This window comes from Pteropus vampyrus, unplaced genomic scaffold (genome assembly GCF_000151845.1).
Source record: "Pteropus vampyrus isolate Shadow unplaced genomic scaffold, Pvam_2.0 Scaffold6, whole genome shotgun sequence".
NCBI classification, from domain to species: domain Eukaryota; kingdom Metazoa; phylum Chordata; class Mammalia; order Chiroptera; family Pteropodidae; genus Pteropus; species Pteropus vampyrus.
The window spans coordinates 533,641-553,936 of NW_011888787.1; the positions used below are offsets into that span (position 1 = coordinate 533,641).

At 47.7% G+C, this 20,296-nt stretch overlaps 1 long non-coding RNA gene across 4 annotated transcripts in view; it reads right to left on the bottom strand.

Moving 5' to 3' along the window:
* Positions 1 to 1,035: 1,035 nt before the first annotated feature.
* LOC105296297 overlaps positions 1,036 to 20,296 on the bottom strand; it is a 60,553-nt gene continuing 41,292 nt past the window's right edge. The window contains exons 3-5 of one of the 4 annotated variants that reach the window (XR_896245.2): positions 18,280 to 18,418; positions 16,710 to 16,873; positions 1,036 to 1,626 (exon numbers count right to left, since the gene is read on the bottom strand). This is a non-coding gene — a long non-coding RNA (uncharacterized LOC105296297). Of the gene's footprint in view, positions 1,627 to 13,291; positions 13,509 to 16,709; positions 16,874 to 18,279; positions 18,419 to 20,296 lie in introns of those variants that run through there. The other 3 variants (XR_896242.2, XR_002782225.1, XR_002782226.1) reach the window with 3 other exon arrangements.

A 20,296-nucleotide genomic window follows, 5' to 3' on the forward strand; every position in this document is an offset into this window, starting at 1 on the left:
CCTTATTAGTGTGGAGAACTGAGAGCTGACTAAAAGTGAGTCAGACAGAATTCCAGGGACGCTTCTGAACTCACACAGGGAGCTGCCATTCACGGCTCCCTCCCCCAATCCTCACCTGTGACTCCACAAGGCCAGAAGTCAGCAGGCAAGTTTATTGTCACATATTTTGGAGGATCGTGAGGCTGAACAACCAGGCCACATGAGCCCCTCTGAGTGCCTACTGTGTGCAAAACACCAACCTGAACTGAGCTGGATACGTCGACGAGACACTGAGGTACTGGCCAAGCGGGTCACTGTCCAACGGGAGTCCCTGTGAGTTAGAACACCGAGCCTTCCCCTTGGCCCAGAGTTTATAGTTTTGAAATCACAAGGAAAAACCAAGTTCAAGTGTCCCAAGACTGAGTTACTTAGGAATCTTTAAAAGAAGACTCTATACGGTCGCCACGAAGTTGTGAATAAATTCACAAAATAATCTGACCAAGGCCGGAATCACCTCCACAATTCCAATTTCTACTCTTCCAACGATCCTTTCCCATTCTCCTGCTCTAAGAAGTCAAGTTTATTACAACTCTGTCGTGTTTAACAAATTTCATTTCTGTGCTATGACCACTAGTCCATAAAAGGCAGAGTATCAAACTTAGAATGTGGAACGAAAAGGCCTCAGGATTCCATTCCTCGCTCATTCCTAACTTCTGGCATGCCGACTACTAAAAGGCTCCCTCTCAGAAAAAGCTCACAATGGGAAGAACCTCTCTTCCCAACGTACGTACAGAAAACCTTTGTCCGAAGAACATACTAACATGTGTTTTCATAGTCACAGGGTAAAGATGCACGTCTGTCGTCCTTCAAGCTAACGAACTTTAAGCAAGCAAATAAAAATGTGTTATCAAGCTGAAGCGTTTTCACAAAATTTAAGCATGCAAAACTGAATTTCCGCTACCATCACTCAGAATAACAACTCCCCTAAATCAACGTTCAGCAAAGACGCTTCCTTATGAAAGTCTCCCTGCCTCCTGACCACCCCCGGGAACAACCCCCGCGGCCCGCGGCATTATATCCGCAAGACTATTATGACATTGATAAAGCTCCCTGTGGGGTGTGTAGGCCGGGAACTCGCAGAGGAAGGTCACCATGTCAGCACCCAGCACCCAGTTGGCTGATCCACGGAGGGTGATGCGCAGGCGCCTGCACACTGCTACCCCCGCCTGGCACCTACAGGCCCACGATGCTGTGACAAACACCTGTGCAACCTCTCACCCGCCGCGTTCCCATGAGGTGTGTGACTGCAGAAGTCCCTGCCACAGAAAAGTATAAAGTAACTGCACCTCAGCTTTGACTTTTATTGAACCTGACGACCTCTGCCATGGGAACGACCGCAATAATGAACGAATGCGGTTTTCACTTACGAGAGACCCTACGGAAACAGACAGAAAATCACAGCACACGCAGACTGAATCGCAGGAGTGATGGGTTCAACGCCAGGCTCTTTACCTTTCAAGTTGTCCAGTTTGCTCTGTCTTCTACATTGGGACACAGAGGAACTTTCCAAAAATGATCTCTGCCTCCCACACAGAAGGGAAGTTTTAGGTCAGAGTGGAGTGACACCAGTTAGTCCCACATTCAGTCCTACAGGGACGAGAAGAATGGAAAAGTTCATATCCCAATTCACACCAACGCAAAGGAAACCACCCGTTCCCCAGAGCGCTGAGGCCAAGACGATATTTGGAAGAAGGAAGAGTAAGAAAAGGATTAGGTCGAAACGGGAAAGGAGGGAAAACTGCCAAAGTGAGCTGGAGCCCAAACCCATCCCGACGAAGACTGGGGAGCTGAGGGAAAGCAGAACCCACGAGACACGAAGGCCCGTTCTAATCACTGCTTCTAACTTTCTCCGTAACCAACAACGGTCACCGCAGGTTGCAAAGGGGCCTTTTATTTCGTATCTTCTCTCCCTTGTTCTCGGCATGGAGGAGATGCTGAAAAAATACTGCAAAGCCTAAAATGCAAGTGGCCGTAAAACAATTTAACTTTCAAAAATCGGCAGGTCGACAGCAGAAATTCTTTACCTGGGATCCAGTGCCTCCCAAGGGGTCTGTGGAGAGGCTGGGGGCGGGGGGGGGGGAGGGGAAGGACGACGGCTGTGAACTTGCCAGGGAAAATGTTATCTTCCTATTCACTAACCTCTAAGTAAAAGTTGGCACTACCTTCAGTTGTGAACACAGGTGACAACCCGCGTTAGTATTAGTGATCCTGTGACTGTGCCACCAAGAGAAACCACAAAGACCCTTTCACATCATGTTACAACTGTTGCAGATATGGCCACATAATATTTACACTCATCACTACTTCAAAAATATAGTATCTTTAGACTTGCAGCTACATTTCGCTATTTAATGTGTTATAAAGAAGCACACAAATGGCTGTATCGCAACTGTTTAACATGTTAATAACTGTTTTCATGTCATATAATTCTATACATTTTATGTTACGTGTTTAAAAAGCATAATTCTCAGAAGGGGTCCTGCGCTTCATTAGATTGCCAAAGAGCGGCATGGGATGTAGATGGTTAAGAACCCCTGATCTACAGCAAATAAAGTTTCTATAGACCCTAACATCACAGTCACCAAGGCAGACAGACAAGTCAGTCCTTCCACCAGCATTATTTCATAGTTGAAGAAAATTAAGCCATCAAGAAGCCAAGTAACACGCTCAAGGTCACAAAAATTTAGGGTCAGCATCAGCCTAGGTGAGCATTCATGGCATGTATATTATATCCTCACCCTTCCATGTGGACCTTTGCTTACATTTCTATAACTTCTTGCTACCTTTCAAAACTAAATAAAACCAAAATCCAGACAATAAAACAAGACAGATGTATAAGGTACATTTTTTTTTTGTTGTTCCTCAATCAAGCGTGCTAATAATTGTTAAAAAAGCTGAATTTGGTCTGTTTTTAGAAGGGAAAAGTTGGGCTATCTAATCTCTCATTCTCATAAGTGTTCAAAGCCCTTTGCAGATAGGCATTAACTTGTTTAAGCGCTGCAATGCGTTATGAGTGGCCTAGGCAGTGGTATCACCACTTCATAAATAGGAAAACTGGAGAATAAATGAGATTTGTTCAAAGTCACACAGAAGTCAATGGGAGAGCCAGCTTCTTGATTTCAAGTTCAAGGCTCTAACCACTATCCCAAGTCACCATGATCAAATATTTAGTTGATTAGAATGCTTGTGAAACCTCTGTACTACCCCCACTCCCACCCCCCACCCCACCACACACAAACCAGAGAGCATTTTCTTTTGATTCACAGGAGCAGATGCTTCTGAAGGCTATGGGGGAAATATCCCATAGAATAAATTCCACTGTGCATAAGTACTTTTTCACTTATGCTAGTCATCTAAGAATCCAGGTGGAGAGTCCTTAGCTCAAAAGCCAACTTATATACGACTTGCCTTATGAGAAGAGAACATTATGGAAATTGTTCATCTTTCAGTCAATGACTTCCTTATCTACCTATCACATGTTACAGAACTACTATCATCTTATATTTAACACTTATTATGAAATAATATTCTAATGGTTCAATACCATTAGATCCCAGGTCCTGAAGCTGTGACGTGTCACCCCTGTCTCAACTTTGCATTAAATTTTCTCTTCTTATCCAAACCATCAATTAATGGAATCCTCATTCCCCAAAGCATCTTTATGTCACCTAACTATCTGCTCCTTTTATTCATCCATCTGTCTTTAACAGCTTGGGTCTTTTTTACTAGTTAGTAAGGAGATCTTTCTTAAATCTGTACTTAGGACTATAACATTATTCACACAAACATTAATTCTTTGCTAAAACTTCCCAAGTTACTAGTATCCAGTCAAAAAAAAAAAATAAATCAACAGGGCTATTATGTTGCACAACCTCCTTGAAGAATCAAACATTCTTAACTCACATACTGGTCTTACCACCAACATCCTTTGCCCCCTTACCCCCTCCCAATTATTTTACTACTTAATCTTTCCTACCTGTTAAATCTGATTCATCGCTCTGGGCTCAGTGCACAAGAGTCCAAATTTCTGGCCCGAAAATGAACCTTAGTTCTTGAATATATCAAAGGTTAACAAATAGACGATCACACACCATTGATCAAAACGTAACTCTTTACACAGCCACTCATCATTCTCCCACTAAGGTCACTGCATGAATCTACCCATGTTTGCCTTAACCAAAGTCTAACAATCCCACCTTAGAGTCTCTCTCCACCAAGAGTTGTCAATTTCTCTGCCTTGTCTAATAACCTGTTAGTCCCCACCTGGGCTGCGATTGAGGCCCTAAGTCGCTCCTCTCCGGTCGCGCGCCAGGGCTCCCGCAGGACAGTTTCAGGATCCCCCCTTTAGGTTTGAGAGTCCTCACATAAGGCCCCCAGCAACACTATCAGAACAAAATAACCTGCTGTCGTCTTCCTTAGGATATCTCCATGTCACCAAGCTCACGCAGCACTAACCGGTGACATCTCAATAGTCTTTGCAACTTTCAAAGGTCAATGACTGAGGCTCCACTTTGGAAATCGCTGGTGTGTCCACAACCCCCCACAATGACTCAGTGACCCGGACCGCACCAGCTCACCTGCTGGAGCCCCGCACTACTCTTCTGAGGTTTCACTGCCCGCCACCCTTCAGCAAGTCACTGGCCTGCAAAGTCCCTTTTACCGCTACCCATCTCTGGGATCTTACAGACCCACCGAACTCAATGCGAATTCCCTTTCCCAGCTCTCCCTCTCGCCTCTCCAGTGCCCCTTCATCCCAGGACCCTGGGACCGTCCCATCCCATTTAGCCTCCCGACGCACTGCTTGGGACACCATCTCTAAAAAAAATCGAGAGACGCCTGGACCTCAGCGAGCGGTCGCCGGAGGACGCCCCCCTCCCCCCTACAGGATTCTCCAGACTCAACTCTCTAAATCCGCAGCCTCGACCCCCGCCCCTCTCCTCCCCTCCCCCCGCCCCGGCTCTCCGCGGCGGCGGCTACCCCCCGCCCCCAAACCGCCTCGAAACACGCGGACGCGGACCGGCCCCCTCCCCAGCCCCCGGCTCCGGTCCTTCCCCTTCCCCTCCCCCCGAGGTGCCACTTACCCCCGAGGCGGGAGTGGGGGAAAGGGGGGGCGAGGCGGAGCGGAGCAGGGGAGGGGGCTTCGGTCCGGGGCGCTCTCAGCCCCGGGGGGCCGGGGCCGGGGCCAGCGGCGGCGGCGGCGCAGCGTCTCCCCCCGGCGGCGGCGCCCCACTCCCGCAGGCACACATAGGCTCCATTGTCCGCCGGCGCCTCCCCCTTTCCGGCCCCCCTCCCGGGACCGCCCCTTCCCCTCCCCTCGGCCCTCCCCCGGCCGCCCCGCGCCACGAAGGGTAAGGCCGGCCCCGCCTCGGACGCGCGCGGAGCGGCGCCCCCTCCCCCGGCCCGACGTCCCGCCCGGCGAGGGAGCGGGGACGGCCCCCGCCCCGCCTCCTCGTCCGCCTCCGCCGCGGGAACGCCGCTCGTCCCCTCCCGCGCCGCGCGCAGTGGTACCGGCCCGGCCGCTTCCTCCGCCCCGCGCCCCGCCCCGCCCCGGCCCCGCCCACGGCCCCGCCCCTCCGCCGACCTTTCACGGTGGCACCGCCCACCGCCGGCCTCGCGAGGACACGCCCACCAGGTTCCCTCCCCAGTCCGTCACCCGGCCAGAGGTGACGCCTACTCCCCACCTTAAAGCGGCAGAGTCCTCTTTCTCAACTAAAAGACCCTCCCCCGGGGCCGGCGGGGCTGGGAGGTGCGGCCAGGGAGGCCCTCTCCTTTCCCGCACCTTCCCCCCGCCCCGCACCGTGCACACACTCGCCCGGACCCCCCCGCCGCCGCCCGCAGCTCTGGGGAGCAACCCCAGGCGCCTGGGGGAGGCACGGAGGGGGGAAGGGCAGCGTGGAATTTGGCCATCTTTGACAGAAACGGATTGGGAGCTGCCGAAGGCAGGGGTCTTTCCCTCGCACTCGCCTGCCGCCCTAGCCGGCCTAGTCCTCGGTCTCAAGGCTACCCCCTCACACCTCCAGGACGCGACTCCAGCCCGCCCCATCCCCTCTCTCCGGTCCCTCGCCTTCCCCGCGCAATCTGCACTGCCTTGGCTGTTGCCGGCTTTCTCCCCTCCCAGGGGAGCAGGCCCCTCTGGGGCTGCACGCTCCTCCACCCTCTCCAAAGCAGATTCTTGGCAGGGTCCTGCAGGCGCTGTGGCTGGTGCGGGGGTCTCTCCTTCCATATCCGGCCCAGCCCCGCTCACGCATCGCTACCTAGTGCCCATAGGGGACCTTCTGCCCAAATCCTCGAATCGATTCACAACCGTGTTTTTAATCGCAGTATCGCTCCCCTGATTTCGCGGAAGGCATCTGCTCCGGAGAGCTCAAAGCCGGGGCACCCCGGCACTGTCCCCTGCGAAGTGAGAGGGTAACCCGTTGGACAGCACTTTTTCTTTGGCAGGAAAAATGACGGCATCATGGTGAGCGCATGTTGCTGAATAAAGCTCAGATTCCCGCTACTCCTGGTTTATCTTTGTGGCCCTCGCTGCTGCCGTGACCAACTGTTATTACAGACCTGTCTGCTGCACAGCCCTCCCCCGCCCCTAAAAAAAACCACATCTCTGCGTTTGTAGTCTTGATGTCAGATGTTTCTGCAACTACGTGCACTGGCCCCGCAGCTTCTCTGATTTGGCTAAGTGAAGACTGCCTGTTACAATGTACTGCGTATTCTCCCCAAAGATAGATGGAGGAGGCGAGATGGCTAAGAGAAGTAGATACAGTTTCCTCTGCTTTTGCTTCTGTCACCCATGGTTTTAACCAGGATACTTATTTCTGTGTTGGTTTCTCTAAGATAGGGACTTTTCCTTGGGGGCAGCCTTTTGGAAAGGATGATACAGGAGAGCCCTAAAAGATAAAGCTTTGGAAACCATTCACAACTCGACTGGTCATATAAGTTTCTATGCCATGTCTCCCCAGCTTAGAACCTGTGAAAAACTGTTTTTTTCATAGCAAGATGTTTTCTCTTTGTCTTCCATTATGACTGAGGATATAAATAGATTTAAAAAAAAAAGGCAATCGTAGGTATAAACAATATAAATCTAAGATCAGTTGAAGAATTCTAAATGGGAAATTATTAAAGTAGAACGCTTCCTTTGGTCAAGTTTTGGCGATAGACGAGTTGATGTAACACAGGTAAGAACTTCTGTAAAAGAAGGCGGGAGGAAAAGGGTCAGGGATGGACATAAGAAAAGACAACTAAACCCAAAAAACACTTGGGATCGCTAATATATGTGCAAGAAGAAATCCACAGACCGTATCTATGAGAGAAAACCGCTACTAAATGAGCTGTGGGCAGAGTGTGCCAGACTAGATTACTTCTACTCAGAAAACTCAAAACAAGCTCATTGTAACAATACACATGCAAAAACGTCTTAACCATTTTATTAGGCATCACAACCCCCACAGGACTCTATGTGTCAAAGTTCAAAGTTATTTACTGAACCAGAAGAAAAATGCAAGTGAATATTAAATGGGTAACTCTAGGGTAAAAAGGGAATAATATTGAAGATTTAAGTATGCTAAAAGTCATGACATCTGAAGGTTAGCATCTCCAGAGCTACATTGCACATGGTGGGATAGAAATGTGTTTTAAAATGTGATTTATTCTATCAAATAGTTTATCTATTTGACTAAATTTTCGTCCTCTGAATTTTCCAGCTTCCACACATTTCTATCTCATCTGAGAAAGGATTCTATTTTGCCGTATAGGAATCAAGCCTACTGTATATACATAAATACTAACGGAGAATGATGAAATCATTTAAAAAAATCATCCTATAAATAAAAGCTTCAAACCGTTTCCACTACTCTAGAAATTCTAAGATAAATCGTTTCTTAAATCCAAATGGCGAAACTGTTTAAAAAAATAAAGGCCTCTGACACTAAAGAAACCTGGGTTCGATTTTTTTACTTTCTGAAATTTGCTTCTCATAGTGACGACAAGCACGCACGGTGACACAAACGTGGATGATGAGACTGGCTTCTTAGTTCAACTAATCTCAGCATCCCTTATTTAAAGTTGCCTCTGGTCTTTTCTACCTGTAAACTCCACTTTCAAACTAATTTTGTTATCTTAGCTCTTGACGAACTTATCCCTAAATTTTAAGAAGGACTCCTCCCTCCCCCTACCCTCCGCCAGTTTACAGATGAGAATTCTAAGACAGAAGTTTAATGACTTGCCAAGACGATGCCCATTTTTAGGGACTAGAATTTAAGTCCAGCACTCGACTGCACTGTTCTAACTCCCCAGGATCGTCATTCATCACGGCATTTATTGTTGGAGGAGAGAACATGAAGTCCTACCTTAGGAAGGATGGAATTAAGACTCGGAGGTTGAGCCCACTCAGCCAGCTGGTGCCAGAGTTCTCAGAGGTCCTAACAAATTCTTGCCTTGGTCAAAACCCTCGTTCTGTCCACAATTTCCTGCCGCTTATACTGTTTCTAACCAATTCATCTCCCTCATTGTCCAAACCAAAACTGGCGAATTTCAACCTCAAAGGAATACTACTACCAAGAGGGTCATTTATGATGGACAGTGAAGGGTCAGAATGGAACAGCATCTTGACTCTCACAGTGCAGCTGCCCAGTGCTGTAAAGAATGAGCTGGGAAGTGGTTTCTTCTTTAGGTAACCCATGAAGGGGAAACAAACCACCGCGCCCCGGCTTTCACCAGGCCATGGAAGTCGAGGGGCAGTCCCAGAGCTTCATCTCTGCCGGGAAAATGTAAGGCTAAGTGTCGCTTTCGTTAGGAAGGAATAGATATTCTCACCTGCTCTTCTTCCTGCAGCTCTACCCGGGGCCTTTGGCACTCTCGACGTGAGCTTGGGCCTTGTTCTGCATCACTGCTTATCTGCTTTCCACGATTTGGGAATTACGGGGGCCCTGTCTGTGAGAGCCCTGACAGATCCATGAGGTGACAGATCCCTTGAGAAGGTAACACCAACGATTCTCCGTTATTCTCACGCTCGAATCGACATGGTTTTGCCTTCTACCCTTACTATCTGCCTTCTAGAAGTCAAGCTATGCGACGCTCAGTCTGCTGTTCCTGAGCCCTAACTGACTGATATCGAAATGCTGATCTATAAATGCCGACCCCCTTCCCCAGGGTCCCAACCTAATCGTGGCCCATCGTGGCTTAACAAGAAGCAACGGAAGTGTGTCGTGTGCTCTGACCACTTCTCTCCAAATCTCGTGATCTCCATACCAGCTCTTCATACCTATCCTTATAGTCACACGTCCTTTTTTCTCTCCAATTTTCACTAATGCACAGTTTCACTTCTGATTCTGAACCTCTTTCCCAGCGATAATTCTGTGTAAGTATTTTTACTACCGCTTTCATTTTCTTCTCCTAGACATTTATTTCCCCAGGAATTTTGCCCTTCAGATCCATCGCAAGACCAACCCTGTCATCTCATCCACCTCCGAAGGGTTTTGCTCAATTATCTCTCTACCATTAACTTACCCTTTGTTTTAGTATCTTCGATAAAATGTTGCTTACACTGAAGATCTTTTTTTTCTCCCTTTTAATTCCCAATTTACCCAAAGGGTAACCTACATTCTCTGTCACCACAGTTCTTTTTCCTACTCTGTAATAACCCAGCCATTCTACCCGAATTCTCTCTCCTATATGGCCCAAACTAATCACCAAATCCATCCAATGGATCATGAATATCCTTTTCTTTCTGAATCCCTTAGAGTTTGAATTCCAAGATATAATGATATTCTAGAATGGTCTTCTTCTCCCCACCAATTTTATTGAGATATAATTAATATATGACATTGTATAAATTTAAGGCATACGACATAATGATTTGATATACGTATAGACTGAGAGATGATTACCACAGTTTAATTAACATCCATTGTCTCGCATGGGTATAATGTGTGTGTGTGAGATGAGAACTTTTAAGATCTACTCTCTTAGCAGCTTTCAAAAACATAATGCAGTGTTGTTAACTATAGTCATCACGCTACATCTTACATTCCAAGGTCCTATTTATCCTATGGCCTGAAGTTTGTACCTTTTGGATACCTTCATGCCTCCCCCCGCCCCACCTTCTACCACCAACCTGTTCTCTGTTTCTGTGAGTTTCTGGTTTTGTTTTTTGTTTAGATTCCACATATAGGTGAGATCACACGGTATCTGTTTTTCTCTGACTTATTTCACTTAGCATAATGCCTTCAAGTTTCATTCATGTTTATCAAAAATGGCAGGATTTCCTTTTTTTATGGCTGACTATTCCAGTGTGTGTGTGTGTGTGTGTGTGTGTGTGGATATCCCAGTGTGTGTGTGTGTGTGTGGAGAAAGAGAGAGAGAGCGAGAGCGAGAGCGAGAAAGAGAGAGAGAGAGAGAGAATTACATTTTCTTTATCCATATTGATGGACATTTAGGTTCTTTCCATGTCTTGGCTATTGGAAATAATACCGCAATGAACATGGGATGCAGATATCTCTTTGAGATAGTGATTTTATTTCCTTCAGATAGATTCCTAGAGGTCTGACTTCTTTCGTGATTTAAGTTCTTCCTTTTGTCCCCTGATTTTGAATTTCCTGAGAGTCCCTGGTCTTTGATCTTTCCTCTCTCCAGCTCGCCCTAGGCCAGCTCTGTCACTCCCTAGCTTCGTCCATCACCTCTCTGCAGATGACCGACACATCCACAAGCCTAGCCCAGGCCTCTCTTGAGCTTAAATCCTGCATTTTTATTTGCTCGGCTTGCCTATCTGGAAGTTAACTGCTCCTGTCAAAAAACAAATTCACCATCTTTCAGAAATAAGTCTTACCTCTGAATCCATCGTCTTTCACTTTAGGCTCAATACTTTGGAGGAATCCTGACTCAAATTCTCCCTCTGTCTCTGTATCTTCTCAGTCACCTGAGTCCAGGAATTCCTCCTTAAATCAGCCTCTTGTCTTTCTGTTCTCAAGTTGGGACTGTCATAACAGCTTCTAAAGAAATGTTCCTGCCTCCAGCCTCTTCCCTCATTGGTCAGTTCTCTGTGCTCTTACCAGCTGCATCGTCCTTAAAGACCGGTTTATACGCATTATAGTTCATACAGTGCTGATTCCTCCCCAGTTACTTAGGCCCTACTGGCTCTTCTGGGCCAAACTAGAGCCCCACACCGTACGATCTCAACCGGGTGGTATAACAGGAACGATACTGACTTTGGAGTCGCCGGGACCTGAGTTTGAATATTGGACTGTATTTTACTAGCCAAGTAACTTCAGACAAAAGGAAAATAAATGTTACTTTCTTTCTCATTTATTTCAGTAGTAGATGTTTATATCTCCAGTTTTAGAACATAGCCTTGATATGTAAACTTTTAATGTCATCTACCGTTTATTGCGGTTCTCAGTCTTCCCCTATATCCTGAGAACAGAATCTTTTACCTCTTTGTGTTTTGCAGAGATTTTTTCATTGCTATATTTACTGAGCATCTACTATATGCAGGGCATCTTGGGGCGGGGAGGTACAGAAAAATGAGTCGGATATCCAATTTTGTCCTCAAAGTGTAATCAGACTTATATGGAAGATTCCCTCACTCATTCATTCATTCACGAAAAGGTTAGTAAGCACCTCACTGGTAACAGGCATTGTGCAAAATACTGAAGATTCAAATAAGTATAAGGCAAGTTCCCTGCTGTTGGGATGTGGGACCTATCTCATTAGGAATACTAAGTAAATGTTTATAGTCAATTATAACAACTGCAGTGATATGGATGAAAATGGGGCACACGGAAGAGAGGTCTCTAATCCAAACAGGAGAATCGGGGAATGCAAAAAGACGCGAGTGGAGTCTCAAAGAAGATAAGTCAGCCAGGCCAAGGACTCGGCCATGTGCAAAGGCTCGGCTGTGTGACAATGTAGATAAATAACCACAATACAAGATAGAAAGGAACAAATAAGTGGCAGAGCAGAGGCAAAAAGTAAAATGGCAATCAGAGGAGATCTGTTATTCAGGGGCTGGGCGAGGTGAGCAGAAACTGCTTCACGGAAGCGGAGCCATCTGGGGCAACCTGAAGGGGTCAAGGGACAGGCTGATTCAGACATTCAGCGGTGCTGGACGCCTCTGTCTTGTCAGCATTCTGGGCAGTGCCCTGCATGCAGTGGCACTACCCTGTGTCTGACATGATGATGATGATGATGATGATGATACCTAGTTTTTTCTCATGAAGTTGGTCCTTACATTTTCCCCAGAATGTTTACAAGGGGAGACCCATGATTTAACAGGGCCATTTCTGGATGGAGGGGCTGTCAATCAGCCTGTCTGGCTTTGACTCTCAGCTCTGCCATCAGAAGGCTGTGTGACCTTAGAAAAATTACTTACCCTTTCTAGGGTTCGGTTTTTTTCTCCCTTAGGTGGAGTAATGATAATATTTTCCTCACAGGGTAGCGTGAGGAATAAATGAGTAACTGCATGTATGTGAGAAGGGTGCCTGGCACATAGTAAGTGCCCAATAAATGTTGGTTACTGTTAGTGCATTTTATCATCTCTGGATTATCCACGATGGGATTAGAGTTAGGCTCCCTTAAAGAAGCCCTAAAAGACCATCTCCTCAGTTCTGATTCTCACCCCCAATCTCACTGGTACCTCTTCAACTCTTAACACATGCCTTTAAATTCTGCCAAGAGAAATTTAGATATAAGTTGTCACTTCCCCAAGCCCTTGGGAAGAGTAACACAATAAAGTCTCAGCCTGTTTTATTTGAATAATTTTTCTGACCAGACCTCTATCCTTATTGACTGCTAACTATACTGAGGAAATATAGTGGGGAAGAAAGAAAAGGCTGATTCTGAAGCTTGGAGAACCTTCCAGAGAAATTCAAGCTAGAAGGAAATACTCAGAGGGCTTTCTGAGGGCAGTAGGTCCTCTGGGATCGGAGGAAGGGGTGCGATTGAAGAGAGTTGCCAAGAAGTGATGATTCATGTCAGCAAAGACAAGGTCATTCATGTCAGCAAAGACAAGCTTTACTAAGTTAACAAACAGTGCTGACCTTGACGTTGGGACTCTCCACCCACAGTCCCCTTCTCCATTCCATGCTGCGTTTTGGCAAAAATAATTATGCTCAGGACCAGTGTCGATCCTCATATTAATGAAGGAGACTATACGGGCGATCGAGAAAGCCCTGGTTTTTAATTTTCATAATGGCTTTTACGTGTTTACTTTCTTAGTTATTGTTTATCAATAAAAAATTAATAAACACCTAATATTTGTCTAGTGCCAAACTGAATGAGAATTTTATTAGAAGATGAAGACATAGTCCTCGTCAGGAATCTCACAGTCCAGCCGAGGGGGAAAAAGTTTAAGAACAATTAATTCCTAAAGTGTATGACGGACGCGACACAAACTCTGGATTTCCAGTCAGGGAAGAAAAGCAGTGAACACAGCGTGAGGTCGGAAGCGATAATTCGCAGGATCAGAAGTTGAACTGGGCCTTGAAGAATAAGAGAGAGAGTTAAGTTTTAGAATGATGTTTGGACATAGAAGTGGAAGATGACCCAGGAGGAAGAGACAAGGAGCCGAGCCAGCGAACGGAAGGACAACAGCATATGTGTGGACAGGAAATGATGATGAGAGAGGTGGCTGCAAACAACTGTACCGACCACTGCCATTCATCGAGGACTCATCATGTGCGGGTGCCAAGCCCTGTTCTAAGTATGACATTTACAGCGTCTCATTTAATGCACGTAATAACCCCATGAGGGATGAACTGTTGTTCCCTTGTTACAGTGGAGGGGCCAGATGTTTCGAGGGTAAGTAACTGCTAAATTCATGCAGAATTAGATGGAAACCCAAGTCGGCCTGAGGTGGAGGCTCTAACTCCCCACATGACAGCTGCTCCCCCGCGTGAGTGGTGGGAAGCAGTGGGGAGTACAGTTGGGTGAATAGGTGGGACTTCATTACACGGAATATAAGCATATGAGGATACACTGTGAGCTTAAAAAAAAAAAGCCACCGTTTACTGAACCCCGCTTCCTCACACTATCGTCCCGAATGTGATTTATAATTATATCCATTTTGCAGATGAGAAAACCAAAATGAAGAGGTTAAATTACTTGCCCAAGCCTCTCTACTGTTAACTAGCACGGTCCAGACTGGATGCTAGGCTGGCGCCAATGCCTGTGTTCTTGCCGCCATCCTGCAACGCCTCTGCCCTCGAGCAAGGGGAAAACGGTGTCAAGAATAACACCGCTGAGATTTGCATGGTATTCCCCCAAACACCTTCATATTCACAGCCACATTCGATCCTTATGATAACCATGTGAGAGATGTGTGGAAGATACCTCCACGATAATGAATAATAATAATAGTCACGACGACCATTAAAATAATATCAGCAAGCACTGACTGAGTGTTCCCCATAGCCTGGCACTGTGCTAAGGGCTTTACATGGATTATTCAGTTGGCTTCCAACAGCTCTGTGAGAGAGGCTCTGTTCTTATTCTTACCTTGCACAAGAGGAAATGGACTCAGAGAGGTCAAGTAACTCAGTGAAGGAGGCTGGGCTCAGATAAGTTACAAAACTAATTCAAGGTCATGTGACAATGAGTGTGATTCCTGGACTAGAGCACAGACACTCTGATTCCATATCCATGCCTGCCATTTTCAGGTTCCTATTCTGACAATTAATCCGCAACTACGGGAAAGGAAGACTCGAAGAAAGAACTAGAAGCAGCAAGGAGAGCAGCTGGAAGACTGCAGACCAGCAGGTGGGCAGTGTAACAGAGAACGGAGAGGCAAATCCAGCTCACGTCGGCAGCCTGTAACCACGAGGGGAAGGAAGAGGCCCTGAAGTTTGGTTTCCAGCCATAAAATCGGTGGAAATGGGGTCACTGTGCTCAGAAAGGGGGATGGTTCAAAAATGACACTGGTCTACAGTGAAGTAACACTACACACCAACTGGGGACAGCGACAGTAAAAAACGGGGAGAAACTGCAACTTCCATACATCGCTGGTGGGAATGGAGAGCGGTGCGGCCACCTTCGAAAACAGTTTAAGAGTTTCTTGAAGAGTTAAACATAAGTTTACCATATGACCCAGCGATTCCGCTCCTAAGAGAAACAGACACATATGGCCACACAGGCTTGGATGTGAATGTTCTATAGCAGTTCTAACGGCCCAAACGTGGAAACGACCCAAACGTCCATCAACTAATGAGCGGATGGATAGATTGTGGTACATCCATACAACAGAAGACATTCAGCAATAAAAAGAGGTACCGGTATGTGCTATAACATGGACTCACCTCGAAATCACTATGCTAGGTGAGAGATGCCAGATATGAAAGACCGATTATGTATAATTTCATAACTATCCAAGAAAGGCAAATAAATATACAGAGACAGCCGATTAAGGGGTGGGGTGGAGCGGGAATGGAGATGGACTGCCAATAAGAATGAGGGATCTTTCTGGGGTGAAGCAAATGTTCTAAAGCTGGATTTTAGTGATGGTTACACAAGACTAAGTTTACGAAAAAAGTCGTTGAATTGGACCCTTAAAGTGGGAGACTATTTGGTTTGTAAAGTACACCTAAATAAAGCAGTTTTTTTAGAAAGGTGGAGCTGGTTTGCAAAGGAATATACAGAGTTAAGTTTTAGAATGACAACCGGACACAGAAGTGGAGACGTCCCACCAGGTGAGGGGCAGGCTGGAGGTGCAGAGGTGACAGCCGAAGCAAGAAAAACCAGCGAGCTCACCAGAGGAAAAAGCCCACGAGAGAAAAGAAAAATGTCAAGGGCAAAACCTCTGGTGCCATTACCCACTTAGGGACAGAGAGGATGGTCTATCTGGGCTAATGAATACCGTAGCAACAAGTCCGGCTCATGTTCAGGTTTACTGGATCCTCTAAGCCGAAGGCAGAAGTATGTGCCCTGAAGCGCAGTAAACAGTAGGGCAAATCCATCCGGGGCGACACTGACTCTAAGTGACTAAAATACACAAGGATGGACTGAATCTGTTTCCTGCATTTCGACGCTAAAAAGAGAACCGCACACACTTTTATCCAAGTTAGGGATAAGATCAGCATCAGGGAGTCCGGTGTTTCAAGAGCGACAATGTTTCACACAATCTCTTATCGCCAGGAAGGGCAGGTACTGTGCCGGCCCATCCCTGGAATCAGGCTCTGTCACCCCAAGACTGACTTCTGAATTTGGAAGGAGCCGGCAGACACTTTCAGGGAACGGCTGGCAGGGGCTCCCCCACCTCCGAAGGCGGAGGCCTCGCCTCCACTCGCCCCACCCCCACCCTGGAGGAGCACCCCGGGGGAGGGGAAGCCTACCCGGGCTAAGGACTGAAAGAAAGATCCCTTCCCTTCCCCAGGGCCTGACAACCCTTTTCGTTTCTCCTTCTTTCCCATTTCTGGTGCAAATGAAGCAAATGTAGACTACTGTTCCTTGTTTGTGAAAACAAAGGGTTAAAATGATAAGAATCTGGGAGTTCAAGAGAGAGGCAGTGGAGTATAGAAAAGGGGAGTCCAGGGTGCAAGGCGCTGGCCTCGGGACCACCCACCACCCGCATCGTGGGGGTGGGGTCGAGGAAGCAAGGTCTCTAATTCCCGGGCTCTGTGCTGGAGTCGGATGGGGGTGGGGTGGGGTGGGGCGGGGTGGGGCGGGGTGGGGTGGAGGGAGGGATATACCTTTCCTTTCAGTAACTTCTGAAATTTATCATTTCCTTCCCTTGAGGACGTAGGCAATAGGTAAGTTATGAGCAGTCCATGCCTTTTTCACCAATGGAATCACAGATATTTTCACATCACCTCACAGTTGTGGCAGACGTCCCGAATTCGGCTTCTATTCCTCACTGTGACAAAATTACAGGAGTTATTAATTAGATCTGCCAACGGATCTTTTTATTCATGCCCTCATAAAGAAGCACTTATTACTCTATCACGAATTTGGTAGTTTTCAGTAGTTGGATCATTTTTCGTAACTATTTTTTGTAACGCCGTTTATTTTATGTGTTTAAAATCATTCCGTCCATTGGCTTCATCGGACTGCTCGGAGGGGGTCCATGTCACCATAGCGCTGAAGGACTCCTGGGCTGGAAAAATGACTTTCCTCCAGCACCTCCCAAAGTGAGCCTCCCGCAATCCCGCGATCCCACCATTAGAGCACATTTCCTTCGGGTTTTTAAGATTCCATTAAAATGCAAATGCCCCCAAAGGAGCCAAACTTCTCCGCGTGTTATTAGTTAACCCCTTAAATGGGGTTGTTTAGCAGCTAGCTGAGCACAACACCCTACAATTGAATTAAACGAACGTTCATCGAGCTCCGGCCAAGTTCGAGGAACCAGGCTGAGGGATAGAGAGCGAAAGCCTCCAAGGTTTCTCCCCGCAAGGGTGCCAGACAGTCCCGTCGGAGGAACGAAACACGTGCAGAAGAGCAAAGATCGTTCTGGGGGAGGGACGGCTGGGGACAGGCTCCTGGCTGCGCGCATTCCAGGGCAGGCCGGGGATCACTCCGTGCCAGGTCCTCGGATCAGAACACCACCTTAGCCAAGGTCACTGCCTAGGGTTAAGTTAAACAGGTAAACCACGAAGTTAAGCTGCTTGCCCTTGAGTTCTCCCTTAGGGATACAGGGCCTGAGTGACCTGGTGCGGGTGGGGGCAGGGGAGAGTCTAGAAAGGCCGCTGGTTGTGATGAATGTGGCACGGAGGAAGTGACATACGAGCTGAGCCTAGTAGTATAAGTTTAAAAAGGGGAGCGGGGCGAGGGAGGGGCGGGGGGAGGGGCACCGCATTCCTGGCGGAGGTATGTGGAAAGGGCCGGTTGAGAGCCTGCGATGCAGTGCGGGGCTCGGGGACAGTGGGGCAGCCCGGCTGGAGATGGGGCTGGATGGCAACGCGGGCCTGAGCTGTGTGAAAGGACCTTACGCTTACTGCTGAGGAGTCAGCGTCCTAACCCCTTTGGAACAATCAAGAAAAGCTTCATGGAGGAGGAGCTATTTGAGCTGGGCCTTAAAGCATGAGAAAAATTTCAACAGGTGGAGATAGGGCGGGGAGGGGAGTATCTGAGGCTCAAGGAACAGCATAGCCAGGCACAGGGGCCGAAAGCATAGGGCTGGCCAAGAACGCGGGAACAGCGCGTGGTCCAGTGAGCCCGCCCGCGGCGCACTTGGGGACGCGGGAACGCGTGGTGGTCACGCAGGCCCCCGCCCCACAGCACACCCGCCTGGTCAGACCCTCTCAGGCCGAGGCACCTGTTTACCTAGCTCCCAGGTGATCTTGACGGGCAATACAGTTGTTCAGCGGCGTAGGAGAGAAGGCCAAACAGGAAGGTGGGCTTTGAGTGCCAGGTAAGAATCTGCACTTGGATCGAAAGGCAATGGGAACGCCTAAAAATGGCCCTAGGAGGAGAGAGGTATTCATCAAAGCTGTGCTTAAAGATTTAAGGGACAGGAGACTTTAGGATGGAAAGTTTAGGTGGGCACACAGGTAAGTAGGCTGTTAGAGTCCTCCAGGTAGAGAGTCCTACGGGCCTGAATGACAGCGGAGGCGGGAGGCGGGGCGGGACGAGAAAGGAAGGGAGGAAGGTGGATATTTGGGGGGGCGGGGCAGGATCTACACGGCTCACTGGGCAACTGAAGTGGGTGGAGGGGCTGAGTCACAGGTGACTCCAGGGATCTGAGCTGGGCAGTGAGGAAAACAGGGCCTTTCAAAGAAAAGCAGAGTCAGGTGCCTTTGTGAGGAAGGCGATGTGATGAGCTGCAGAGCGCCCGTCCGGTTTCAGAGGCCAAGAACCGCCATGATTTTCATTTTGAGGGAGCGCCCACTGTGGTTAGTGGGACACAGGATGAGTGGGACACCGGGAGGCGGCAGAGGAAGGCTACGGGGCGCCCTTTATGGCCGTTTTGTCGAGGACCCCTAACAAGGTGACCTGGCGGGGTGCTCTGAGTTGAAAACGCAGGCCAGACCCTTCTCTTTCCAGGAGCTCCCCTTTTCTCGTTGGAAAAGCAGTTGATAATAAAACTTATCACCCAGTCATCTCAAGGGAGTGCTGCAGAGCGCAACCAATATACATACATAAATAAGTTTCAGGCACTCGGGGAGAACAAAGTGTGCTAGAAATGCTAAACAGTAATAAATTCAGCCACCTCCTCCGCCATGATAGTAAACAAGGTGTCTTTTTAAAAAAGCAGATGTGGTTAACCAGATACTAACTTTGAAGTTGTCTATATAGTCTCTAACAACAGGTAATTAAATCTAAACTCTTGATTTTCAAGAATCCCCTCATTAGAGAGTCTCAGAGTGGCCCCAATACCTCCATCAAACGGAGGCCCGGACCAGACAGCGATTAATCAACATGAAAATTATTTAATCATCCCCCTCCATTCTTAGTGATCAGTGTGTGACTAATATCAGCATCCAAACCTCAGGCCATCCCCACCGCCCCCTAAGCCGAGCTCTCTGTCACACCCCTGAGGTTCCTCTCTTGGCAGAATGGTGCCATATAAAATATTCAGATCCTAGGTAGGATGTGTGCAACCTACACGGGAAAGAAGGCTGTCAGAAAAACTAAGAGGGGGAAAAAAAAAAAAAACCAGCACTCTTAAAATGACGAAGATTGCAAATCCATTTTCAAGGACCACATCTCTAATTAAATGTTGCATGCATAGCAAATCTCTGAACAAATCCCGCCACAGTCTCCACGTCCCTAAAGAGCAGACCCGATAGGTAGTCACTCCCCCTTCTCTGTGGTAAAATCCAATTTTCACACCTGGTAAATGAAATGAGTCCACTGTGAAGCGAGGTCGGGTTGGGGTGAGCTGTTAACAGAAGGTTAGGGGCTGCGCATCATGTAACAGTGCTTCTGGGAACCTCTTCCTGAGATGTGCTCTTTTTATGCCAGTTGATACTACGTGGCCAGAAAACCTTAAGCCTCCTAGGTTACAGATGCTCAAAGCCTCTGTCAGCTGGAGTGGTTATGAATGAGCACCACAGTTGGCGGGTCACATATGTGCGAGGCCTGGCCCTGGCCTTTATCTCTTGTTTGGTAGGAAGGTTCCTTACCATTTGTGTACTTTTAGGAGATAAGCTTATACTGCATTCCTGACACACGAGAAGGGGTGATGCTACTGAAATTTACAATTGTAAAGGCGTAATACACCAGAGGAACAAAAACATACAAATCCCCAAATCCAGCCAGAATCTGTGAACTGTACAGGCCTAATCAAGAAAAACAAAGTGAACATCCACAAGGAGTCGGCAGTCTCTCTCTCTCTCTC